The sequence below is a fragment of the Mastacembelus armatus genome, chromosome 16 (genome assembly GCF_900324485.2).
Source record: "Mastacembelus armatus chromosome 16, fMasArm1.2, whole genome shotgun sequence".
Lineage (NCBI taxonomy): Eukaryota > Metazoa > Chordata > Actinopteri > Synbranchiformes > Mastacembelidae > Mastacembelus > Mastacembelus armatus.
In genome coordinates, this window is record NC_046648.1 from 7,380,696 (window position 1) to 7,408,487 (window position 27,792).

Sequence of the window (27,792 nt, forward strand, 5' to 3'; positions counted from 1 at the left end):
TGAGGTGGATATTGTGAACTTTGTATAATAACAAATATCTATTACATATTCATCACTTACATTTACAGATTAATATTCTCCATTTGAGTCATGTTTATGGCCACCTGGCTAATAATCCAGTGTTAACTCTGTTTAAGCTCTGTTTTGGTGTATCTCAACTCATGAGAGAAATATGTGGCTATTTAGCTTCCAACTGCTCTGTTATTTTCACCAGCTAGTCACTAAATGTGTGTGTGTTCCATATTTTATTGTAGAAAACAGCTGCCTGCTGTCTCCAAAATGATGTTGTGCCAGTGGTGAGAGTGAACTAAAATAGTAAAGTTCTAACTAAACGGTGAGCTGTTCTTGTGATGGGAATGCTCAGCCTTTGCTGGGACTGTGCCTTGTATTGCACATCTTGATATCGTGTTGTAAAGAAGAGCTTGTGATGTGTACAAATCCTACACTTGCGTTTGTGTACCAGTGTCATCCTGTTAGACACAGAGGGTAGCTCAGTCTCATCTGAAGTATGTAAGTGCTGCTAATTTGTGTGGCAATGAAATTATTTCCAGCCCTAACTGAAGGAGCGTTGCATGTCAGGCTCACATTCTTACACCCTCAATGACAAACAGGGAGTCTGTCACTAAGTCATGCAACAGTTCTATTCTCCAGCCTGGTGGGAGCATCACGTTATTGTTTGTGGAAGTTTATATGACACAAACGCAAACATCTAAGTATGGGACCATGATGCTTGTAAAGCTCTAGCTCCACGTTAACCTTTGCAGACATAAAAAGTATTTTTGGGGAGGACGTCATTGGCTGGAACAGAAACATGTTCAAGTCTATATTTGCACTGGTTTCTTGGTGACAGAAATTTGGTGTCTAGTACATACTAAGGAAAACATGCTACTTACTTTTTGAAAGCCATGTTTTTAAATAAAACCGCTTGTTTTGTTAATGTAAATTATTCCCTTTCCTCTTTCACTGGATCCGTCTTTCTAATGACCCATGACAGAAGGGAGGAAAAGCATACTAAGGTCTACTCAACACTGTTGGGAGTTTGTCTGGAAAGAAAGTCATCAGAAGGAAGATGAAGAAAACTTTCAACAAAAGGTTCGTAGTAGCCTGTCTGCTCTCACATTCGTCATTAAATGACTAATCAGGTCACTATCTGTGGAGCAGAATGGCAATTCAACAAGCATGCCGTCTTTTATGCTGTAAGCACCTCTATCCCTATTTGTACGCTTCTCAATCCTCATATGAATGCTGGCTTCTCACCTTGTCTTCGTGTGTGTACTCGTTTGAAACAGCTATAAACACAAACCCTTCGTGTGACAGTGTGTTTCAGGTCTACCTGAGCCTGAGGTCAGAATAGGACACTTGGCCTTTCCCCCCCTGCCACAGATTATCTGTTGACTTCCAGTGAAGTCGGAGTGGTTGATATAACATGATTAAAAAAAAAAAAATTAAAAATCATCTTAACAAGATTACTGAAATGAACCTGTTCTGGTTCTTTGTTTGAAGTATACCTGGGCTCCTTAAGATCTGATTCATTACTGTCTCATTACTTTACAATGACCAGTGTTTTTGTAGTCCAAGTAATCTGAATAATCTTCTTCACATAACTTTCTCAATTATTTTTTTGTATTTTACGTTCATGTATAAAGCAGTCATATTTTGTATAAGGTAGGGTAATAATACAAGCAGGCCTATAGTTTTTGGAACTTTTAATGCCTGATACTGGAAAGGAAGAAAACTAAACAGGCTATGTTATTTCTTTGTGTCCTATGTGTGTAGAACGTTTATTTTATTGTAGCATCTTTAAAAGTATTAGGCCATCTGCCAAAAGAGGTGGAGTCTCTATGTTACTTTCAATACATTTATCTTGGGCTTATTCTTCTTTAGTGCTGCCAGTGGGTAGAGCCAGAGATGGAATTGTTCAAATTGTTCATTTGGTGGCTTTAAATCTGAAACTGTCACAACCAGTTTTTTTTTTCTACACTTTATTTTCCATTTTGTTGAATACTTTTTGTCGTGTCTGATTTTTGACAGACACGCGATGGTTCCAAGAGAACATAAAGTGCAGATGATTACACCGTTTTAACTTAGAGTGACAGATGGGCCGAACTCAGTGAGACAAGTCAGATCCAAAGTGAAATCCCTAATCGAGCTAGTTCACGCTTAGGTTTCACTTTGTAATTATGCATATGAATGTGGGTGTGTCTGCAAATGAAGCACTGCCATATTTTAAGTTTTTATTTATTTATTTATTTTTTAGTTATTATTATCCTTTACATATACTCAATCAGGGCACTGTGAGCTGTGTGTGGTCAGCTGGTGCAGACTCTGTTCCACAGCTGGTTGGAGAGAAGTTCAATATAGGTAAAAGAGAGCGGATGTGATCGATCAACCGGCCCCACTGCTCTTCATCTCCATCCAGCCCTTTGATGTTCATCAATGTTGATGATCACATTGTTTAGTCACTCATATCACTCTTCACATAATGTGATTCCAGTCGCGTGTCCAAGATTTAAATTTGTGGATGAACAGATCTGCAACTTTCTGCACTCCACATATAAACACAGATAAAGAGCTTCCTCTGGGAAACAGCCTCATTCCACATTGTGTAGTTGTTCAGCTCAGACATTATCTACAAAACAGGAAAAGGCAGAGTGGGAAAGTTCATTTTTCATAAGGCTTCGAACCATCAGCTGTAAAAGCTCCAGACACCAGTGCTCTTATAATTTTATGACAAATTTTAACGATGCCCAGCACTCATCACTATATGTTCAATTTGCTTTATAGCGCCCATTAACAAAGCATGATATTAACACATGACTCTTGGTAAGCCTACCGATTCAAGCTTTATAAATATGCTGTTATGCTTTTCAATTTTTGTCGATCATGTGTCCCCACAGTTTGAACATGCTACTTGGGACTTTCATTGTTCTGCCTTTGACGCACTCTCTCTTTTCAAAAACACTTGTAGACACAGAGCACTTAATCCACTCTTGGTTCCCAGATGTGTCAGATGCACTGTTGAGCGGCGGTGCTGAAGGATCTCAAGGAACGCTATTTTGCAGGGAGGGAAGAGAGGAGTCATTTGAGGTCAGCGAGGGGGAAATGTGTGAACAGTAAAACATTTCACCTTCCTGGAGGCTGAGTCAGAGCACTTGAATCTGAGCTGGGAGCGAGGCAGGAGTGAGAGGGACCGGTGACATGATGGTTAAAATGATGGCAATTGACTGACCCCTGACACCGCTGAGATTGCACTGGAGGAGTAAATTAGATTATTACCCTTGTGCTACTACTCAGAGACAAAAATATAAACCAGACTCTTTTGGAAAAAAAACCCCAAAAAAACACTGCAGACCAAAATGCCTCTACTGTCTGAGATGCCAGGATTATTGCAATTATAACGGATGTATTTTTGGGTGAGAAAACATACAAGTGTTTGTGGAATTATTTTAGTTAGAAATTTGAAGCATTCCCAGGGTTTGGAGTTTCACTTGAATAATTTCTCATTTCCTAGATTCAGTTTAGTTGAAGAAAATCACCAGACATACCTTGGTATGCTCCTGCTAAGAATGTCTTTAACTCACAGTGCCAACTTTCCTCCGAGGCATGTCATATGAATTTGAATCTGGCACTGGAATGCAGGGATCCATCCAGAATGAAGGAATTTCACAGACACATTTTTGCTCATAAGTTACTTATATAATATCTCATAATACATGGTAGTGTGAGATTTTTTTTTTTCCTTTGTAAGGAAATATGACACACAGAAGAATATTAGAGCACAGCAAAAAAAAATATATTTCTGATTTTCTCATTGCATGTGAGGATTAGAAAGCCGTTACAGCTGCAAAACTCAGTTTTTTATATATTCATAATAAATCAAAGGACTATGTGTAATGTCAAAGGGGTTGTTTGTAGAGACAACCACACAGAATCTGGACCCAACCCTCACATCTACGGAACAATTTAGCCTCTTTCAGCCCATTGTCTTGGTTTTAGGACCCACAACATAACTGTTTTGTTTCACTCCCACCACGCTCAACAACTCATTCCCAGCTGTAGCAGGCAGCTGTTTTCAGCAACAAAAGCTGTCATAAATACACTATGAGCTGTCAGTCCAGCAGCAAATGGCAGACAGAAAAATTTGTATCTAGCAACTGGCTCAATACAAAATACTCATCACTATTAGCTCAGCCACATTTTCAAAACTTGTGTCACTGCTGTATTTTTCCATCAATAAAACAAACACACACAAAAAGTCACCTTTCCAGTTATATTTACAATTTTTGTCCACGACTTTCTGTCTAAATGTTTATAATTTTGCATTTGGAAGCTTTGCTTTTGTTTTGGTATATTTAGCCATCCCTCATCCTGGGCTCAGTGCCCACTTGACAGACAGTCTCTAATTAGCACAGCAAAAATACATATTTAGAGCTGTGTGGCTTTGGAGACTCTCTTTATTTAAGTCACCAGGGAGAACAATGGAGGAAACAATGGCTGCCTGCAGCAAGCAAGGTCTTCACAGCACTCGGTGCAAATCTTTTCACTGTGACAGTCCAGTTCAAATTGAGATAGTGTAAAACACTCCACTCAGTGCAGAAACTCAATGCTGGTTTGATTGTCGTACTGCAGGGTTTTATGAATAGCTGTGATGCCATGTCTGCTAAAGATTTTGTTTAAACAAATGTTTTGGCACATTTGTTGCATAAATAATAATGAATCATAGCTTAAATGAATATTGTGGCTGCTAGTAATTAAGACAAGTGTTTGTTCCCCCAATCATGTGTGACACGGGTGATTTAAGGCATAATAGTAGATATTTTTCGGAACAAACTGTTCATTCTCCCTGTGGCAGTGTTGATAAGAGGAAGCTATGTCTTAATACTGATAGCTGTTTTGGGTTTGTGTCCTCCGTGGAAGCGGGCTTGAGTAGGAAGTGTGGGTGCGGCTGGCAAACATTTCCCTTGGCTTCCCACTGAGACGCCTTTAAAACTGAAACTTGAATTAAAGCCTCTACATGTTCATTTGTCTACACTTTATAAATGAGTAAGCAGTGGAGAGCACCACTTACATTGCACTATAATCTTGTGAATTAATTCACATCCATTTTAGTTTTCGTGAAAACTGTATGGCAACCATGCAGTATATGATACCCCAAATAGAGCTTATAATTTACCTCACATCCTATTCATTACTCCATAGAGAAAAGAACTGCTCTACTGGTAGTTTTAAAATGAATACAAAAAAATAATAAATGAAGTGCTCTCAGGTTGTGGCAAGGGACAAAAGACATAAACAATGATTGCTAAGCTCAGTCAGTATTAAAAAAAAACTTCAGGGGAACCTTCTGCATGAGAAAGTATTTGTCAGGGAATCAACATGGGTTGGTCCCTTATGCCTTAATAAAGGAATTTTATCAGCTGTTTCAGATTTGCCTGGATTGCTAACCTCAAAGCCATCGACTGAGCAAAGTGAGTCATTGCCTTATTTCTACTTTATAAGTACTTGGAAACAAAAAGAAAGTTAATAGGTGGTAAAGTTTGTTACTATAAAATAAATGGACTTCTGGAAAGGCTACTCAAACCCAAATTTTTAAAAACAACTCCAAGGCTATGTGAGGGTGTACTCAGGCATATACAGTAGAAGCTCATCATCCGAGTTTAGTGTGTTTACTAATCATTTACTTATCTTAGCTAAACACAAAACACAGATGAGGTGGGTATAGAAGTGGTATTTGGTCACAAAGTATGTCTCAAGTGAATGTTTGGACCTGATGAATACACTAAATGAAAAGTCATCCCAAGTGGGACATGAATGTGTGTGCCAAATTTCATGAGAGTCCATCCAATTCCTGCTCAGATATGTAAGTCTTGGCCTAAGACATGGACCCACTACCTGTGTGACAGGCTGATATTGCTGTAGACAGTAAGACTCAGAGAAAGGGTTAAAATCTTCACATGGACAGAGTCAACTTTTCAACTAAAACAGGAATGGAATCAATCACTGGTTGGGCCATTCATCCTCCTTACATCTAAGAAAGAAAGGTTTTAGAACAAAAGCTGTGGCATTTCCTCAGTAGATAATTTTATTGTTACTCCAATTGAAACAGAAATTTTTTTCCAAAGTGTTTACCTTTAATGTTCACTGGCTGCCACTTGGTCTACATGTGTTCTTAACACCGACTGGGTGAATTTTTCTGTGTTGACCTGTTCTTCCATGTTCCCCATCACTCAGCAGATGGCGACACGGCCCAGATGTGTAGGTGTAAACATGCTGGCAATTAGGCCAGAACTTGCTCTGATCTCCTTTCAAAAGCACTGGCTCGCTACAGACACGCCCTCTGTCTCCACAGCCCCCAACACTGACCAGCCCTACACCCAGGGCAAATATTTGGGGAAATTGTAATGAACCCTATGCTAAAGACACACAGGCATGCATGCACTTTGTAATACTACACTTGTGAGAACCTACCACTCATCATTCCTTCATCTCAAATTGTTATGTTACTCTAAAACCATGAATTGGCTGGACCAGGCGAAGCTGAGCTCGGCTGTCGGACGTGATGAAAAAAATGAAAAAAAAAAAAAGGACCAGATGAGAATTTGTGAATGTAAAGTTAAAACCTTTACCAGGAATGGGTTGTCATGAACATTTGGGTCTGTTTATGTTGTCATGAAATCCCACATCTAAAGTTCTCAGGTTTCCAGTATTTGGAGAGAGATGGTTGTGTTGACAATTGTTGATTGGACTAAATGAGATCATATGAATTACAGTATATTCAATGTGACTGAGAAATTTAGCTTGTACCCTTTGGACTTGTATTCTATGCCTGTTTTTTAAGGTAATGATATATGACATTTCCATCTAAATAAATATCCATTTTGTTGTTGCCTGTCTTTGACCTAAGATACAATAAGCTTGAAAAGGAAATGTTCCGAGTCCCTTGAGAGCTACTGTTGTGTATTCCTTGAAATAGTGCCTTACTGTGTGCTTATGTACTAGAACTATATAAAAAACTCACATCATAGCTTTAGTCTCCTGTTTTCCACAGTGTTTAATATAATAATAACCAAAATTCTCATTTGTATCCACATGTGCACTTTTCTGAATATGTATGAGTATGTTCACATTAATTGTGTCATGAATGAAACCCTCTGATCTCTTTCCTTTTGGTAACTTCTGTCTGTTTCCTCTGCTTTTTAGTTTATTCATGTTTCTCCTTGCATGTGTGTGTTTATCCACTGACCAGGGTTACTCTCACTGACGGCTGTTTCTCATCGCCACATACCCTGTTTGACACATGGCTAAATACAGCTGAGACTGTCTGTATTTTCACCCCTATCTGCTCTCTCCTCTGTTCAAGCTTATCTTACAGCACATTACAGTTATTAGTTTCTTACGGATATTTTGATCCAAGCAAATAAGACCAAATGCTCTATTCCTTTTTCTTTTGAAATTTGAATGTCTGTTTCTCTTTTCAGTGTGATATCCGCTCATTTTTACTTAAGGACACACTTTTGATTTTCAGCCTGTCATAAACATTCACATACTGTAGATAGGCAGGGACCACACACACACACACACACACACACTGTGCATATGCCCCATGATTGATAGTTTGACTGTGGTGACATCAGTACTTTCCCAGCAGTAATCTTGACACTCTTCATAGAACCTGATACCCCCAAAATACTTTACCCAATAAAGCAGGGAAAGAAAAATAAAACTTTTACATATTCTCTAAAAATTCAACCTTCACCACCCACTGAGCGGATAATGTGAAAATAATTTTTAACATACTGTATTATTTAGTTTTATAGTTTTTTCCCCTGATCCCATAGATTTTTTGTGTGACTCCCCAGCAAAAAACTCTCCCGATTCCCACTACAGTTCAACAAACTGTAAGCCAAGCAGCCGTCTGATTAAAAGCACAGGTACAGTAAGATCCAGGAAACAATCCAGCATTCCAGGTTTATTGGGAATTAGTACCTATTTGGATCTCTAGCCTGATCCTTCCAGCTGAGCAGAGGAAAATATAGTATCATCTGATGAAAAACTCGCTCCACTTTTACAATTCAACATCAAATCTTGGCAGAATGATGAACTTGTAAAGACACAAATCAAAGACAGAAACAGAGGTAAATTTGTGACCACAGGTGCCAAATATGTGAGTTCATTCCAAATACAGAAACAGGCCAAATTACAGGATGATTCTTATCAAATTGTCATAGCTGAAATCTCATTTATGCAATTCTTTACATGTTTTTGGACCAAACAGCTCTAGGGAATTTTAGGAACTACCCCACTAAGGAATAGACCCAAGAATTACAGACCATAAGGGCCTTTTTTCTGTTCACATTCACACCACCAGCAGGAAAGCTGAATGAACATAAGCCTTTTGAGTGTTGGTATAGCAACATCGCTTCTGTTCTGACCAACATTCAGCAACAACAGCAGCAAAAATATTCACATTTCACTTTAAACCATAAGGATTTTCTCTGTTATCAGCCCAGACTTTGGCATCAGCAGCAGCAGCAGCAGTGGTAGTAGTACGAGTAGTAGTAGTACTACACTACTAAAACTAACCTTTAAAATGGCAGTTGTTGGTGCTGCATTGCCTTAAGTTAGTGACTGATGAATCAACGACACTCATGTTTTTTTATTGTACTGGCAAATGACCAATTCTGAAGTTGGAGTTGAAAACGTTGCCAAAGTAGTGTTCTCAGGACTATTATAGTTCCAAGTTCCTGCGGTGCAGACACATAAAAAATATGAACTTCCTCACCAGACCTAAGAACCATGAAACAATTGCTTTGGTCAAAGTCTCCAGTCTCTCGTAGAACAACCATGTTTTCTAAAATTAAACCACAGATTTAGAGGAGGTGAACACCAGGCAGGTATCCTGGCACAGTCTATCATTCAGTCCTATTACTCACCAGGCAGCACTGCCTTCTGCTTTCATGTGACACAGAAAGTGTTTCACCCTGAGATCAATGCAAGAAAGATATGAAGACTGTATTTCATTTTACTGTTATTTTACTGGCTGTTGTGCTCTAGCCCCAGGTTGTTATTCACAGATGTCTGGAGATGAACTGCAGCCATTACCACCACACTTGTTTTTGCCTGTGGATTGCTCATCCATGTTAAATTATTGTGTGTTTTCCATTCTGAGACCTTGGCCAGCACCACAATGTGCCAGTACATGTACTGTATGCTACAGCACATGTCCTTATGTGACCTCAGCAGTATCATGCGATATGACTTCAAAGGCCATGGCAGTGATGTAATTGCACATCTGCTGTTTTTATTTTATTCTTTTATCCTTAACTCTCATTTTTGCCATATCAAATATTTACTCAGGTCAGTCGTAATGACAGTGCGGCTGGTTTGGGTGCTGACCTATACGTAGCGTGCTGTACTGTATTTACGTTTGCAGATGGAGTAGGGATGCATCACTGTGTCGCAGTTGGCTCAGGACGTTTGAAGATGGTTGGGTGAGTGGAAACATCCCAGTATGTTGTGAGAGGTTTTGGTGTCATCTTGCCTCCTCCATAGGGAAGTACACCCTGTCATTTTACCCTATTCCCAAGATCCCAGAGATTATATCATATGAAACTGTATATGCCTCTCTTTTTTGTTTTCTGTTGTACTATATGTAACAACTATGTGCTACATCCTCTGTATATTGTACTTGTCTTATGAAGCATGCAGGTTCAACAGGATGAAAGCCCTTGTTTTGACATAATAACCTGCTCCAAAATGACCCAACCAGTGCCTACAGTAACTTTTCCCAAACACACTGTTGAAAATGGACCTTGAACTACTGACTTGACCCTCTGGACACAATCAAACATGCAGGCAGCAGCCCTGTAGTGAAACCTCAGTTGCTGTACCACCCTGTGTGTTCCTCATTCCAGCCATGTAGTCCCATCTGATCCAGACAGACAGCTGCGCCTTTACTTTCCCTGTGATTTCAATCTCAGAATTTGACCATAAATTAGGTTCCCATGTGAAGGAAAGGAACATCCACCCCATGTTGATGTAACCCCAAATTACAATTGATGTTTTTCCATGGATTCTGACCAAAAGTTTGCACTGCAGACATTGCAGACAGCATGTATATGACAATCTTCGTCGCTGCAAATGAATTCCGATCTTCTAATGGGATTTTCCTGACCAATGCAGCTCAGGCAGATGATATGATTCTGATTACTAATGATAGTCTATTATGTTGCTTCAGCCTGTCTCCACAGTCTCTGCATTTGTGTCCTTAATGCTCTGATCCCAAAACTCAAAGCCATCAAAGTTTTCAATTTGAAAACATATTTACTGTATTTAAAATTTAATTTATATTTAATGCTTAATTCTTATATAATATTGTAGCGTATCAAATAATCTCATGTAATAAGACCATCATGACCAAAAACACAATTTTAACCCAATAAAACCTAGGCCTATTTTTTAGAACTCTGCTCGAAAATTGTATATTGACACTATATACCTATATTGAAATGAGTATATCTCCGCAACCACAAGGTCTATTTGAATACTTTTGGTGTCATATTGAAGGGAACACTTGAGATTTGTTCAGCTGTGTAAATATCAGTATATGTGTTACTGGTGAGGAGGAAATGAAGATGGCACGCAGCAAAAATTAAAAAAATTCAGCCTCGCCTAACAAAAAAAAAAGCAATGTTTTAATGAATATCTCTTATGTCAATGAATATCATATGTCATCGCCCAGGGCTGTATCTCCGCAATGGATTGGCCGATTTCAGTAACTGACACCTTGTTTGAATCGTTAAAGCCAATAGAATGACGCTATAGTTGCCAAGAGATTGACAGCACGGTCAGCCAATCATAATCCGCCAAACACAGTGGTGGTGTCTGGACTTTAATATAATATACTTTGCTACCATCACCCAGTGTCTTTAAACTAACTTGCAACCTGAAGCATTTAATTGTTCAGACTTATTTTGCGTGGCAGCCAGCATTGGAGATTCAGGGAAAAAGCATCCCTTTCAGTTCTTCAAGCAGTATGCTATGAAAACACTGTGCCGCCAGAGCCACATTGTTAAACCTCTACTCTTCCCTCATGGTTGCTTATTGCTATTTTAATTGCCCTAAAAACTGAATAAGGCTGTTAGATGTACTGTGCACATGTAGATTTTAGACTCTCGAGAAAGCACTTTCTACTGTACAGTATGCCACCGTGCTGTGACTAATGCCCATAAACAGATGTCATAAGACTTACAGTGGGTACGGAAAGTATTCAGACCCCTTTAAAATTTTAACTCTTTGTGTCATTGCAGCCATTTGCCAAAATCAAAAAAGTTCATTTTATTTCTCATTAATGTACACTCAGCACCCCATCTTGACAGAAAAAAACAGAAATGTAGAAATTTTTGCAAATTTATTAAAAAAGAAAAACTGAAATATCACATGGTCATAAGTATTCAGACCCTTTGCAGTGACACTCATATTTAACTCACATGCTGTCCATTTCTTCTGATCCTCCTTGAGATGGTTCTGCTCCTTCATTGGAGTCCAGCTGTGTTTAATTAAACTGATTGGACTTGATTAGGAAAGGCACACACCTGTCTATATAAGACCTTACAGCTCACAGTGCATGTCAGAGCAAATGAGAATCATGAGGTCAAAGGAACTGCCCAAGGAGCTCAGAGACAGAATTGTGGCAAGGCACAGATCTGACCAAGGTTACAAAAGGATTTCTGCAGCACTCAAGGTTCCTAACAGCACAGTGGCCTCCATAATCCTCAAATGGAAAAAGTTTGGGACGACCAGAACTCTTCCTAGACCTGGCCGTCCAGCCAAACTGAGCAATCGTGGGAGAAGAGCCTTGGTGAGAGAGGTAAAGAAGAACCCAAAGATCACTGGGGTTGAGCTCCAGAGATGCAGTAGGGAGATGGGAGAAAGTTCTACAAAGTCAACTATCACTGCAGCCCTCCACCAGTCGGGGCTTTATGGCAGAGAGGCCCGACGGAAGCCTCTCCTCAGTGCAAGACACATGAAAGCCTGCATAGAGTTTGCCAAAAAACACATGAAGGACTCCCAGACTATGAGAAATAAGATTCTCTGGTCTGATGAGACCAAGATTGAACTTTTTGGCGTTAATTCTAAGCGGTATGTGTGGAGAAAACCAGGCACTGCTCATCACCTGCCCAATACAATCCCTACAGTGAAACATGGTGGTGGGAGCATCATGTTGTGGGGGTGTTTTTCAGCTGCAGGGACAGGACGACTGGTTGCAATTGAAGGAAAGATGAATGTGGCCAAGTACAGAGATATCCTGGAAGAAAACCTCTTCCAGAGTGCTCAGGACCTCAGACTGGGCCGAAGGTTCACCTTTCAACAGGACAGTGACCCTAAGCACACAGCTAAAATAACAAAGGAGTGGCTTTGGAACAACTCTGTGACCATTCTTGACTGGCCCAGCCAGAGCCCTGACCTAAACCCAATTGAGCATCTCTGGAGAGACCTGAAAATGGCTGCCCACCAACGTTCACCATCCAACCTGACAGAATTGGAGAGGATCTGCAAGGAAGAATGGCAGAGGATCCCCAAATCCAGGTGTGAAAAACTTGTTGCATCATTCCCAGGAAGACTCATGGCTCATGGCTGTACCATGTGATATTTCAGTTTTTCTTTTTTAATAAATTTGCAAAAATTTCTACATTTCTGTTTTTTTCTGTCAAGATGGGGTGCTGAGTGTACATTAATGAGAAATAAAATGAACTTTTTTGATTTTGGCAAATGGCTGCAATGACACAAAGAGTGAAAAATTTAAAGGGGTCTGAATACTTTCCGTACCCACTGTATGTTGACAACCTGTCAGCTGCTTGTCTGTGCTACAACCCAGCACCTATTGATTGTTATCCTTTAACCTCTGACTCCCTGAGTGATGCCTTGTGTCTCTGGCAGTGCTCTGGTCATGAATTTGTGACGATGTGAGTCACAGGAGTCACAGTTTTAGCCCTTTTTGACATGCAAAGATGAGCACTCCAGATTTTGAGAAAATGAGATGTTGTGTTAAATGCTGAATGCAGGATTATTCATTACTCATATGATGATTAAGATTAAATGATTTTGAAGTCAAAATGTGTCCCTGGCAAAATTGGTCCTTTAACCTTTTGTTCATTCATTGATATCAGTTTTATTCTGAAGAGGAATCATTTTCATAATCATTTTCTGTGATTTATTTTAAAGACTTTCAGTTTATTGACTATTAGCCATTATATGTCAAAACATGGTTTAGTAGTTTAAATCATGATGTTAACACACTTTGTGAGGAAACAAAATTTTCCATTGCATTGCCCTCTCTTGAGCCATGTGCGCTCACATGGAATGGTTTTACTCACATGGATCTCATCCTAAAGGCCACATGAAACAGTCCTGTATACTACTGCATGTCTTTGTTGTTGTAATCACTGCACCCTGTTTCACAGTAGGAGATGTTTCTTATACCTTCACCTTTAGTCTTACACCCTCACCTGATCTTTGATCTGATATTTTACATTAAGTTAATAGTGAATAGCTCCAACAGTGTAATGATATTGAATTCTCTCTTCAAACTCCTAAGGCTGATCTCCAATGACACAGGCCTGCCAGACCTACTGTTTGAGTCAGCATGGTCCTGGTTGATCTATGCCAGATAGGAATGCAATATCATCCCACTCAACTCCTCTCCTTCATATCAGATAAGGTAACCAATTCTGTGTATTAAAGTAGTATAGTGTAATATTTATACACAGTTAATGACCCCCCTTTGTTTAATGGGAGCACTTAATCAAAAATAATAATGGAATGGAAGAAAGTGCACCAGTGGCTACATTGGTGATGAAACATCTAGAGAAGTGCGAGTGCGACACACATGTGACAGGGCCAGCATCCAAACAAAACTATTGATGTGCTGGCCCAGGCAGAGTGATGGAAAACAGCTTGATCTAATTAGATCCTGACCGGTGTGTGTGACCCATTGAAGCCAGAGCCGTGACAAGTTGACAGCAAATGCAGAGCTCACAATATGACCATAAATTAGCTGATCTATCCCCTCTGTCTCTCTCCAAATTGATAATCAAGCTTAGAGAAGCAGCAACAAAACCAGCAGCAGAAGTTGTCCAGGGAAAGTAATCTAGAGGTGGCAACTGGACTTTCAGTTCTTTAAAAGTGATGAAGCCACTTGGATGGGTGGCGAAACATTTCACTTTTAAAGAACTGAAAGTCCACTTGCCATGACTCAACCTCTAGTTGAAAAGGTTATGCATTGATGAAGTAATAAAACTGCACAACAGGCAACAGTGAAAAAGAGAATATTATAAATTCTTAATTTAAACAAAAGCAGGCCAGACCATATGGATCACATATTGTTTGACTCAAAACCTAAAACCACAATCATATGCTGTTTGGAGCTGAGATGCAGATCTTTATTCTTAACCCAGCCATGCACCCTGGGCTAATGGTTTCAAGACATACAGCACATCAAAACCCAACACTGTATATCGTTTATCCCAAAACATACAAAGAAATATAATTTTATCCTTTCAAGTAGTATGCATTTAATTGAATCCCCAATCTGAGATCCAGATTTCATGACTGGGGGAATCATCCAAACATTTTATTGAAGTTAGGGGCTGACTTCCTGCAGGTGCTATTGGATACCTGTTGGAAAAAACATATATCAAATACTGACTTCTGGCATTTTAATGCTGCAACCACTTCGGTGTTGGGTAAAGATGGTCCAGTACCTTCTGTTTTTAACACACAACATCAGATAGACCCAATCACTTTGATCAGTGTGATCTCATCCAGCTCCAAGATCTCTAACAGACTTCTTGACCCTTTATAAGGCACTCTGCAGGAAATCAAATACATCGATATTTAAATTGTTATTATAATAAGTGCTGGATATTGTATTTTAGATCTATTATATTAAACATGCAAAGTACTATATACCAGCCTACATGAACCTAACCAATAAATACTGGAAATAGCTGACAAAAGGTAATGTTAATGCCTTAATAATGGTGGCTTACATGTCCATTGTTCTTTGGGCTTGTGGATGAATATAATTACTTATTCCTTTCAAGAGCTGGTTATGTTTAACAAACACAGAGACATCCTCGCTGAAATACGTGATGCTACTTGTTTCACTGTAATAGTTTATATCCTCACTCGCCAGTAACAGTGTGTTGTACTCATTTAACCAGAGTACTGACAGTTTCCATATGCGTTTCGTCACGCACCACTACAAAATCATCATGTTTAAATTGGAGAATGTTATATATTATTTTGCTGATAACACCTTTTCCACAATAAACTTTTTGCATTATAGTTTATACAGATAGACAGGGGGCAGTTGAGGGCCGGTGTGGGGATGATGATATTAAATTTGCAGCTGTAGATATTTAAGGAAGTGATTATGTGGAATGTTCTGTTTAACAACTAACTCTGTAAATTTTCATCATCTGGTGCACACAGATCTTTTATTTTCTGTTGACCTTTTCTAACCCCTTTTCTGGGCTGACACAGTAAAATGGAAGTTTCAAACATCTTGAAACCACAAACTATACTATAAATAAAACTTTGAGGGTTTTGTGTGCATGTGTGTGTGTGTGTGTTTTTCAACAGTTTGGCTTTTTCTTAATACACTGTAAATACTGAGGGAAGGGCAGTATTACAGTAATTTTCTGGTTTTCAAGCAGGAATGGGTTTACTGGTAAAATGAATCATCATTACCTTCAATTGGACTGCCCAATAGCACCAGAGTGGGTTTGGACATTTATGACACATTTTGAGCATTATTACTTTCCCTTGAATTTAGTCATATTATAAAAAATTTGTATGCATTTACTTTGTATCCTGAATTCACTCCACCATAGCTAATCGGATCATGAAGAGCCACAATGCAGTGTTCCATCCCTCCATCCATTCATTATCTATACCCATTTATTCTCAGCCAGGATCACAGTGAACTGCTGGAGCCTATCCCAGCTCTTTTTTGGGTGAAAGGCAAGGTCACCAGTCCATCACAGAGTGTTCCTAATGTTTTAAAAATAAGGAAATCTAAAAATAAATTTGGTCTTTGCTCTATAGCCAGTCCTGCAAGATTTTTATGGGAATGTAGCGCAATGGCTACCAGTTCGAATGCTAATATAAATAATAAAGGACAAAATAGAAACCCTTCCCCACACAATGATTCTGATTTCCACTTGTCATTATTTGTGTGTGAGGATAATTATATATAAGATTAACCCACCTACAAACAGTTTCTCTGCAGCCAGAACACACTGAGAACTTTAAATAGGTAACACTGTTATGGTCTGTTATTACAAGGTTTACTGGGTTTAGGCTGCAGTGAAATCAGAGATCCTTCTTTTCAAAAGACTTTGCAAATATATTGAAGGCTGAAGCTATTTGTCTTTAAATTTTCACTGGTATCACATCTGGGCCAATGATGCCAATGATCTGTTTTCATATTGTCATTAACTAAAGATATTCCCTCAAACCTTGGTGCTAAGCAGAGCATCCGCAGTTCATTATTTCTGCATGATGAGCAATAGCAACTTTCCAGGTCTCTCTTCTGTGCAATGCCTGCTAAAGACAGAAACTGCTCTTGAAGCACTGAGTTCATTAAACTTTGTTTTTAACAAGAGGAGCTTTTGATGTATCCATTGTTCCATAGTTTTCCGACTTGTGTGCTTTAAGTCATCTGGACTGGTAAGGATATAAAAACAGCCCTTGTGTTTCGCCAGCAACTGAACAGAAACAGTCATGTCAGTTAGTCTTACCAAATTTCCAAAGACAGCTTTTGTTGTGCACCCAAGTAGCCAAGCCCTCATAGAAACTCACAGGACTGATCCTTTAAGAAAGGGATTGGTTCCTCAGGCCTGGTGGCTCTTACCACAGACATTTTATCTGTATAATTTAGGAATTAAATGATAAGTGTGCGTTGTTGGATGTAATCTTCTTACTGACCTAGTGGGCTCTTTCCAGAGTTATAAAGCAGATTGTTGTGGTGTCAGTGCCACCAGTATCCAGTTTGCCTAGAAGGCACAGGAGTCCTGTCCCTCCTACGTTGCAAAAGTGCAAATAATAATCAGAAATAATAATCAGGCCCATTGGTGGGCCATGACATTTGGGTGTTTTTATTAAATGCATTATAATTTATGATGGTCATTACAGATGTTGTTATTCAAGTGACCATTATCTAAGAGCAGTAGGAGCAAAACTCTTCTTGGTGCTGAGTCAGGTGATGCTGTGCTGACGGTAACAGATCATTTTCATGTTGACTTAACCCTTGCAAACATTAGTTGCACATTTTCCTCTTGTGCATTTAAGGTTTCTTCATAATAATGTCAGTTTTGAGCAAGACAGTTAGCTGCTGGATCTCTATCCATACCTTTTCACAAGGCTGAGTACATGCACAACCTCTACAAGGCCCAAACAGTATCAGGCTTTCAGTTGGTGTAGACCACCATTTTATACTAAAGTCGTGCTGTGGGGAGAGGTGGGGGGAAAGGGGACAGAGTCTGGTAGAGACAGGGGTGCTTTGGGGACATCAAATAGCACATTAATCTGTCTTATTTTATGTGCTGTGAGTAAATAATTCTCCTTCAATGTTGGCTCGTGTTATCTTGGCAAATTACTATCTATTCTCTGAACAGATATGAATCAATTCTTTTAAGACCTTGAATGGGGTGAGAGCTTCCTTATGGACAATCAGCAGTGTGGAAAACAATTCAGGCTATAAAATGACTTGATTACATTTTGCTTCAACAATGATGTGTGTTTGGCTCAGTCAGGCTGAAATGCAAGACTTTATTGTACAGCAGCAGTGACAGTACAGAAATGAGGAATTAGTTAGTAACAGGTGAACAGTGTAATCTAAGTACAGTCTGTAGTACATACACTAAATTGACAATTTATGTGGTGCCCACCTAAAAGGGGTGGTGTCCAATCCAACAGCTGTACAATAAATTCTACCTTCAGGTATCTGATTTTGATTTATCTTTATTAATTATAGAAAAGGCCCTGTGTACTTTTTTTATTTTAAAGGTAGAGTATGTGATTCCTTACAGAAACATTTATTATTACATTTCTTGAATTTCTCTTTTTATCTTGATGGCGATGAAGAAATAAATGACCTATGACAACATAAAGAAAAAAACAAAATCCATCTTCTGTGCAGCAGCAGGGCTAAAAAAAAAAGCCAGAGCAATCATTGTACTTGACCTGATCAGAACCACTGTAAGGCCGACCTGCTTGTCAACCTACTCCTTACGTGCGTACACTCTGCCCTTGCACTCGATGCACAAGCCAAGACTCTCCCATAAGATTGTATTAATTGTATTTGCAAACCTAAAACTAAAAAAAAGTTGGAGGTTGCATGAACTAGGACCAGAATAAATAATATGTGTTATTATGTGTTCTGGAGTGGCTTTGGAGAGAAGTCAAAATGACTTTGTTTGGTTTTCCACTTTCAAAATCAAGCTTCATAAGCATAGGATTTGTTACTGTGGTAAATATAAGGCTGAAGTGTTACATACAGTATATTAAAGCAATGTGCTTAATTTATATGTGTATATTATATGAAGATTAGCTCAAAGATCCATTGATCTGTGTGTGTGAGCCGCATCATCTGTGAGAGTCAGCTGTAACTGGATACTCACAGTCTTCTTACCTTGGTGTGTGTAAGTCTTCATTGATCCCTACAGATTCCTCTGTTCACCTAATTAAAAAGCTTCCACAACCACTCTGCTATTAGCCATTCAGGTAATAAAAAGAGTCTAATTATAAACAAAAGTGACTACTATAATAGAGCTAGTGCCATCGATCTTACTGCCAGAGCTCAGCAGAGCATCAAATACTGATTGATTAAGTCAGGGTTGATTCCCAGGAGGATTCTGCAAGCTGTTAAATTCTGACTCATCTTAAGCGGTAATGGGCCACTGCTACTCTGCGTCTTATCCATTTTCATTTGTACACATTTAATAGAGCAGTGGAACAGGTGACATCAAAAAATTGTCATACCAGGAATCCAAAGCGAAAAGTGGATGGTGCCTAAGTGCAAGCAAAGCATTCAGCTCATTCAGTCTGTAAAGTCTCTGACCTCTGTTCTGTGTCTCTTGTCAGAAGCAATGTGTCTGTCTGTCAGTCTGTCTGTCAGCAGCACAGAGGAAATGAGAGGACAGCAGCCAGAGAAGTTGTCTTCACCAGCACTGACTGACAGCAGAAATTTACCAGATAAAAATAGTTTTTGTGTAAGCCCGGGCAGAACTCAGCAGTATTTTTATGTATGGATGGGCCATTTCGATTTTACCTGAGATTCCCTCCCCAGTACAGAGGGCAGGGAGGGGCCCAGGGTGATATGCATCTCATGCACGTAGAGCTTGTCATTACCTTTGCCTGCTTTGTGGAACCTTGTGGCAGATAGTGTACTGTTGGTGTATCACAGCTTTTTTTTTCTCTGAAAACAGCTGCCTGCTGTGTCTGGAAGCATGACTGAGACTGAACTAGACCAGTGAAGTTGTCAGTCAGAGAACCAAAACAATGAGCTGAAAGGCACTGCAGAGTTGGAAGATATGCTTTGAACAGCCCTTTTCCCAGTAAATTATTGATAAGTGCAGCTTTATGCATTTTATATGCCTGTTTCCTTTTGTTTTAGAGCAGCGAGTATAAAGCTGTTGGGCAAACAACATGGCAATACTGTGCAATATAGGTGCTCACTGAAATGACAAATACAGTGACCCCAGGCTACCTGGATCCTGGCTGGTATGATCCTGGTATGATTTTTGTGTAAGCATAAAGTATTATGTTTGAAGAGTATAAGGGTACACACATCCTTGATGTGTGTGCTACAGTATGTAAATATCGTGTGAAATTACAGTTATAGGAAAATAAATCTTTGAAATCCTGATCTTATAATTTAACTGAAGGTTTGAGGTCCCTTCTCAGCTATGGAGCACAATGACATAAAATAAGAACGCAAGGAACAAAATTTATGAAAACAAAACAAGCAAAATCTAAGAACCTAGGGGCCTATAGTGATCAGTCTCACATGGCATGTTTCTTTGCACACAGGCTTGTGCCAAGGCTTGCAAGGCTGTGGTTGAAGTAAAACACTGCCCAATCAACAACACACCAGAAGAGGACAAAGCCACAAATTTCTAAAATATCACAACAATGTGGTAAAAATTTTACTAAAAGGGAACAAGTTTTGAATTGCTCTCCACCAAGCCAACAGATCACTGCTGGTTATGATGTCTGTTTTAAATTGGTAGAGGAAAAAAAATGCAAATGCCTATGTCTTCCATGTAAAAGATGCTGATGTTTTTCAATACTGTGAGCTAATATCATATGCACTGACAGTTTCATTGCTCTGATCTGTCCTTTTGAACTCCAGGATCATGTGAGATTGGAACTGATTTGTCCCCAGAGGCAGCCCCACTGCAGGTATGTACAGAACTGAGACATTTGAGCTCATGACATGTTTGCACATGATAATAGCCCAAAGTGATGACACTGGATAACTAGATAATAGCTGAATGCCACCTGTGTTTTTTAACAGAAAAATAGCAAGAACAACAGTATCATCTATTGTATTGTCTAATACAAATAATGAAACATAAAGTGAATAACTCAAAAATAATTTATACAGTTAATTTTAACATTTAAGCTGGTACTGTTACTAATATAACAAATACTGTTTTATTTTCTAAAACAAAAACTTGCAGAAGTAGACAGTTTGTTTATAATTATTTATTTATTCTTGGCCAATTGCACTGAATCCAAGAGCTGAAGTGTTCCAATGAAAACATTTTTTATGATTCCAAGTAGAGTATGCACTCATGCTAGCAGCTCACTGAGGCTGTGCTTGCTGAAAGCTCATAGCAGCATGCTAACATGCTCAGAATGGTAATGTTTAACATGTATCATGTTTGCCATCTTTACCATCTTATTTTATCATAATCACCTACTAACATTTGCTTATTAGCACTAAACACAAAGCCAGTCCAGGCTGACATTGGGCAAAGCAGGGTACACTCTGGACACATAGAGACTGTCACACTCACCTTCACACCTACAGGCAGTTCAGAGCAATTTAGAAGAACAAATTAGTATCAGAAATGCTCCAAGTTTAAATGGGATTCAAACCTGGAACCTTCTCGCTGTGAGGCGACAGTGCTAATCAGAGCATGAGCAATCTGCCACTAAACTCAGAGATTTTTCACCTGCTGATGGCACTAGATGAAAGGTCATTAGAGTTTATCCTTAAAAATAGCTGAAGCTGATGGAATACCTGCAGTGCAGGGTAGAGGATCACTAGAGGCCACAGGAGAAAAATGGACTGACAGAAATGCATGGATGAGATATTAAAAAAAGGGCAACCAGGCAAACCCAGTTTGACTTGGGAAAGAAGGACAGAAGTATCTTTGGTCATGTATGGAGACATCAAACTTGTAGGGGATTTGAAAGCGTGGGAACGCAGAAGTGATGGGGAAAATTAAAACAGCCCACAGAGGGAACCGGTTGCTCCTTTGAACTTTCTCCTAAGCTGTTGAATTAAATGATTCTCTATTAAAGGGAGCACAGTCAAGAATATGTTTGCCATATTTAAATATGGGATGTGTTGATTTGACAGAGCAGCAAATTGCAAATTATACAGAGGCAGCTGTTTCTCAGAGCTTTTTGGGATCCCCCAGTAAAACAATATGATTTTTAGAAAAAAAGCACAGTGACAATTGAAATTTAGCAGGACTTTAATTGTGAACCTACAGGGATCAAACTAACATTTGCAACAGTTTCCTTCAGGTCATCCCTCATCTGCCAGCAACCCCGCTGATCAACCACTGCCTGCTTACTGTAGAGAACACTTCTCAACACATGCAGGCAGCAGACACACACACACACACACACGCACACACACACAGACAGATGTTTAGTCAACAACTTCCCATTTTTAGCAGTCTGGTTTCCACACTTCACACTAACCTGCCAGTTCTCGTCACATAGTGAACCTCCTCTTTAGCTTTGACGGAATGTGTAATTATGTCAAAGATGCTTTCAGCCTGCTCCACAAGATGCCTCTAAAACATTTACTCTCAGCAAAAGGTATATATTAGTGTCCCACACCTTGCAACATTCACACACTTACATAAACTTTACAGTAAACCTCAGCCTCGAGCCAGCCCTGCTCAGCCTGCATCCTGTCATCCTCTCCCCACCGCAGGCAGGCTCAAACAGGCTTGGAAACGTGTTGTCAATGTTCCATGGAGCATTCCCCAGATTCTGCCTTTATGGGAATGTTTGATGTACAGGCCCACAAAGAGCAATATTTTTTTATCCCCACAACTAAATACAGAGGCCCAACTGTTTCTGTTCAGCTTAAATGTTTATCAGCGAGCCTGTGCATACATGAGTTAATGGGAATCTACATGAACCTGCTCTTATGTGTGTACGTGGGTATTGTGAGAAGAGTTTTCCATATGTGTATGATATATTCACTTACCACGTTTTAATAGCCACAGGGTAAACATTACTGTTGGCCTTTATAGTGGACGTTTCCTGTACAGTTAATGTGGAACCCCAGGCCAGTCCTAATGGGCAAACCTTCATCTGTCTTTTAAAAGCCTTGGCTCTTGGCTGCACTTTAAGAGGCATTAAAAAAGTGAAAGATCCTCCCTCCAACCAGGGAAACTTAGCCTGGGGGTACTTCTGCACTTTCCAGTGTTGCTCAGTTATTGCAAAAAAAATGTATATTATGATTTGTTCACATCCTAGTAGAACCATCAAAATTAGTTGAATGCTAAATAGGCTAAATAGCTGAAAAAGCAAGAAGTAAACAGTTAACAGTTATCTACAAGTTACATGGTTTAAAAACAAAGTTACACCAAGTTGTAGTACAAAATGTGAACGTAATCAATTGTTAGCATTTCATTGTAAGAAAAAAAAAATATGTAGCAAGATCTTACTTTTATAGTATTACTTAAAATCTACTTTAAAATCCTAAAAGAAAGCAGGACAGGTGGTCTTGATGAAGGGCTGTTTGAGCTTATCCACGTGGGGGCACATAAGGCTAAATATGGTGGGAATCACTGAACTATAAGTGGCTACCCTTTCTGTGCTCAAACACATGGCAGGACAGTCAGCTGATATTCAATAATTTTACAAAAGGTTTTAACAGCAACATGTGACTAGTCTCCTTTTTCTTACTTGGCAGGCCTGACAGCCAACGAGACCTCTCAGCAGCTGTCCTCACATCCCCGTGTGCCTAAATATTAATTTGTCTCAGAGGATTTGGTTTCTCTTCACACAGTCAGCACACAGCAGTCGGAGGACAGTGTAGTCAAACCCGTTAAGGTTCCACTGGTACCTCACACAAGACCCTGCTGGACATCAGCAAATAACCGTGAGAGAATGACAATCTGAACATTCCCTGCCAGGGACAGCGTTACATGACATGCTGTACATCCTGTCATTTTCTTTTCAGAGTGATGAGAGGTACTTGCTGAGATCAGGACTGGAAACCTGAAGGACTCCCAGTGCTCCTTCCAAGTTCCTGGATGTTGTGTTTCAAGACTCTAAACACATAAAAAGAGAAAAAGTACTCTGCTGCAAGCAGAGAACTGTATGAGCCCTGAACTGTGTGAAAACTGTTCACATGGAGCTTCTTTGCAATGGATAAGTCATCCACTGTAGCATATAATATAATCTGGTTGTCTGTGCATATACTCACACCAGTGGAACCCATCAGATGCCATGATAAGTATGTAATTATTTTGTTTCATACATGACACATTCAAAACAGTCACCACAAGCCAATGAGTATTACAAATAGGTTTTTATGATCCTTGTTCTGAGCAGAGCAATCATACCATACAGCCTGTCTCTTCCACTTTATGACAAACATCTGGAAAGTGTTTCTGCAGCTTCAGCATCTTGTTTTGCAGTTGAATGCTGAAATGGTAGGAAAGCTGGTGTCTTGTTTATTACAGTTTTATCTGATCATGCTCAATAGAGTCCTGCATGTTTTGGTGGGTTGGATGTTGCCAGAGCTTATCAATGCTCTGAGCAAGAACTTAAAAGTAATACAAATGAGACATGGGGATCATGATCTCTCTCAACAAAGATTTGTATTTCATAAGACTGGGAAAGCAGTAGAAACACACTCTGATTAGAGGAAAGATAATAATACTGTAATACAGATAAATCCTGACAAAAGGAAATGCTCCAGAAGCTCTACAACATGAGACTCAAGCTTCTGATTTAATGCCCGAATGTGTGTTTTTAAACACAAAGCAACAGGCAAGGGTGAATCAGTGGGCACAAATGCCACACAGATGATTTCTGGGATTAAATGGCAACAGCACAGCTGCTCATCTGGTTCCCATGTTTCTTGGAGAGCAAGTAAAGAAGCAAGTTTGTCAGCAAGTACAATGGCTTTGAACTGTCTCCACTGCGCTGGACTTGAATGATGTTATTTGTCACTATAAATTTTGTTTTGCTTTTTACCACTTTGCATTTTTCCATACCATATCAGCCAAATGGTAAGGCCAACCAACAACAGACCTCAGGAAGAGGCATTGTCTCAGTATTGCAGGGAAATCACTGAATTATCCAGCTTCCCATATCACTTACGTAACATCTGACAAAGTCTGAAAACGATTAAGATGCTCAGCAAGCTTGCAGTCTTACTGTATATCTTGTGTTTATTTCCTGAGTAAATATCACTAAATAGTTTGGTGTCATTCCAGCAAAGAAAATCTAAATATTCATATATTAAGACTTCTGGCATGCATAGCTAGCTGTTTGTTATGTGACCTGGTGAGCAGATGATGCTGCAGAGAGGGAAAGCCAGATGACAGGAAACAATTACAGCTTTCACCAGTGTTGATTATTACCGAAACTTTATAAAGAGCATTTCCAGTCAGTCGAAAAATTCTTCTCTGTGACCAAACACTTGCAGGAGATGATGTTTTTGTGCACAAATAAATCATTTAGCTTTTGTTTTTTCCAGCTTCTGTGATGGCAGTTGTGTAGTTGTGCATCTTTAGATTATATACATTGCAAATGAATGCACAGATATTGATAGTAGTCAAAGGTTGTGTAAAATAGAAAACACTTACCATCAAAGTTTTATGTGCAGTAAACTAAACTACAGTTTTGCCCACAAATCCACACTTGCATCTTCTGAACTGAAGTGTTTTTGTAGAGGAAAGCATTTATGTTTTGTCAGTCTTATCGTGTCAACACAATGCCATGCCAACAGTCAGAGTGTTTGCATACGTTACATATTGTTTCATCAGAAAATACGAATTTTGAAATGGTTTATGGAGACACAACTGTCATGCCCAGCTGCATTAGGTTACACCAGGAGCTTACATGCTGTAGATATAATGCTGAATTAACACTGTGGTATCAGTTGAAGTTTGAATGTAACATATGAACATTTCACACATTCGCATCCTATCAATAATCTCTGTTCTTATTTTATTTTCACTGTACCATCCTAATGAATCGTGCATGAGGTTTAAAAGGGAAGCTGTATATTGGGAACAATAAAAGTACCTGGGCGTACTGAGTATATGGGTGGAGAAGTGTGTTATGCTAAAGCAGTGGTTTGACAAAATTCTGTGGGTGTTATTGTGCTTTTATGTCACCATGAACCTGGGTCAGTCTATTCTATCTGTTGTGAATGCAATCTGACACAGCCTCAGTTCTCCATCATTTTAAAGCAACCTTTCAAGTCTACTTAGGGCTTACTTTTTCATACCTTCAAGTTATAAGCCTTAGGATTTCAATCTTCTTTGATTTGGCAACACCTGGGGATACTGGTAGTAAAGGCAAGTGTATGTTTGCCAGGAGATACTTATTAACCACTAGGGGCAGCAAATACAGCTAGTGAGAGGATACACTGTCAGAAATGCAGCACTTGGAAGCAGAAGAAGACAACGCAGTTGATCACACTATCTCCTGACCAACAAGAGAACACAGCTGTTGTGCCATATTAATTTTCTGATGTTTCTCCAGTCAGCGTTCTGAGCAGATTTAGTAGACAACAAACCCACATATGAAAGAATTGTTAAGTCTGATATGGGAATTATTGTATACAGAAATTGGAAAGTGACTTACATTGAAGGGATCTGTAGTGGATCAAAATCAGATTTATTGGAAGTTGTGTTTGCATAGGGATGTCATTTTTTGGGCTTGGCTTGATAAAAGTCTTTATCTAGTTTGTTTCTTCCATAATCATCATTTTCACCTTTGAAAAAGTACTCCTTTATTCTAACCAGACTTTTGGTGTTTTTTCAATTCGCACTGTGACTCCCACACAGAAAAGCTAACAATGAAAACATTCAATGGCTCTTGCAAAAAGATACTACTTTAAGGCGCAATTGCTTGCTCAGTATGAAGCATCAACATCTGGACTCAATAATGCAATAATTAATCTGGACCTCGCAATAAATCTTAAAATTACATTAGCATGCTCCTTGCAGTTTCCAATCCAGTTCAGAACAAAAGCAACATCTAATCCACCATCCACTGCCAATCAGTACCCTTTTCTAATTGCAGTTTTACAGTAATTCATCCCTCTATATTCTGGCCCATACTCTGTTTAATCCATGAAAGCTGTCTATCGATTTCTATGGCAACCAGATCACTCACATCAACCACTGACAACAAACAGAACAATGCTATTCATCATATCATTTAGAGCCTGGGAGATAATGTGTTTATGTTTGAGTATATGTTGAGTATACATACTATATGCATGCAGTAATATGCCCACATGATTTATATGTATGAGTGTGTATGTGTATGTGTGTGTGCGAGTGTGTGTGCACACCTGTGTTTCCAAGCAGCGGAGAAGCGAAGCGGGGGCTGACGTCAAGCAGCTGACCTTGGGCCTGGATGTGTTTACTGCTGTGTGAAGTGTCTGTTCTGGCCAGTGGCGATGCAGCCCATTAGTCTAGAAAACACTGCTGCATGTGTGTGAGGCCGCACGACATGCCAAGCGCATGAAACACACACCGCCACCAGTCTTCTAGTGCATTGCTGAGATGAACTGAAACAAAGGCAGACACAGCTACCTACACACACTTGAATATTTTCACACATTCAGCTAGAGTGCCAGACACACATAGTCATAAATATCCAATTACCACCATGGCTTTGTTTATATGCTGATTATTAGAGAAGAGAATTTTCTTTTCTGCTGAAACTCTGGATTGTGTTACATTATTGATGATGAGCTGGGTAGCAGAGTAAGCCATCAGGGGTAACTTTATTTTGGTATATTTTCTCTCTCTCCTCGTTGCTGTAGTGCCTTCAGATGACAGCTCTTTGTTCTGTTGATCTACAGGGGAAAAACAACAAAAACGCTTCGGAATTCAACACAGTATACCTGCAGCAAACACTAGCTGTCATACAAGTCATACTGGTATAACCTGGGATGTTTGATTAGGTGCTGATTCAACTGGTCATTTTTGAGGCTGCAGTTTGCACTGGGAGGGAGGGAGAGTCTGCGGTACTCGTCCTCTGTCAGTATGGGTTTTCTGTGTTTACCATGTGTTGTTAAGACTTTGAGACTGCTCACCCTGTTAGATTACATTCCTGTCTAGTGAAAACCATGCATCTTCAAAATGTGAGCTTTTCAGTAAAAATAGCCTTCTTGCAAGGCTGATGAGTAAGTCTATGAGAATTCAGTGGGTTTGGGAACAAGGTTTTCTTGACTGGCACATATGCATGATAAGAATGGTAATTTATGTGAATTTA

General features: G+C 39.4%; 2 long non-coding RNA genes across 2 annotated transcripts; both read left to right on the plus strand.

Annotated features, from left to right (window-relative positions):
• Positions 1 to 229: 229 nt before the first annotated feature.
• LOC113122061 (uncharacterized) lies at positions 230 to 19,585 on the plus strand. The gene is made up of 5 exons (XR_003294822.1): positions 230 to 334; positions 995 to 1,092; positions 9,434 to 9,491; positions 13,598 to 13,720; positions 19,494 to 19,585. It is a non-coding gene; the product is annotated as an uncharacterized LOC113122061 (long non-coding RNA).
• Positions 19,586 to 20,111: 526 nt separating this feature from the next.
• On the plus strand, positions 20,112 to 25,598 carry LOC113122062 (uncharacterized). Its single transcript, XR_003294823.1, has 3 exons — positions 20,112 to 20,204; positions 20,420 to 20,469; positions 23,333 to 25,598. It is a non-coding gene; the product is annotated as an uncharacterized LOC113122062 (long non-coding RNA).
• Positions 25,599 to 27,792: the final 2,194 nt, after the last annotated feature.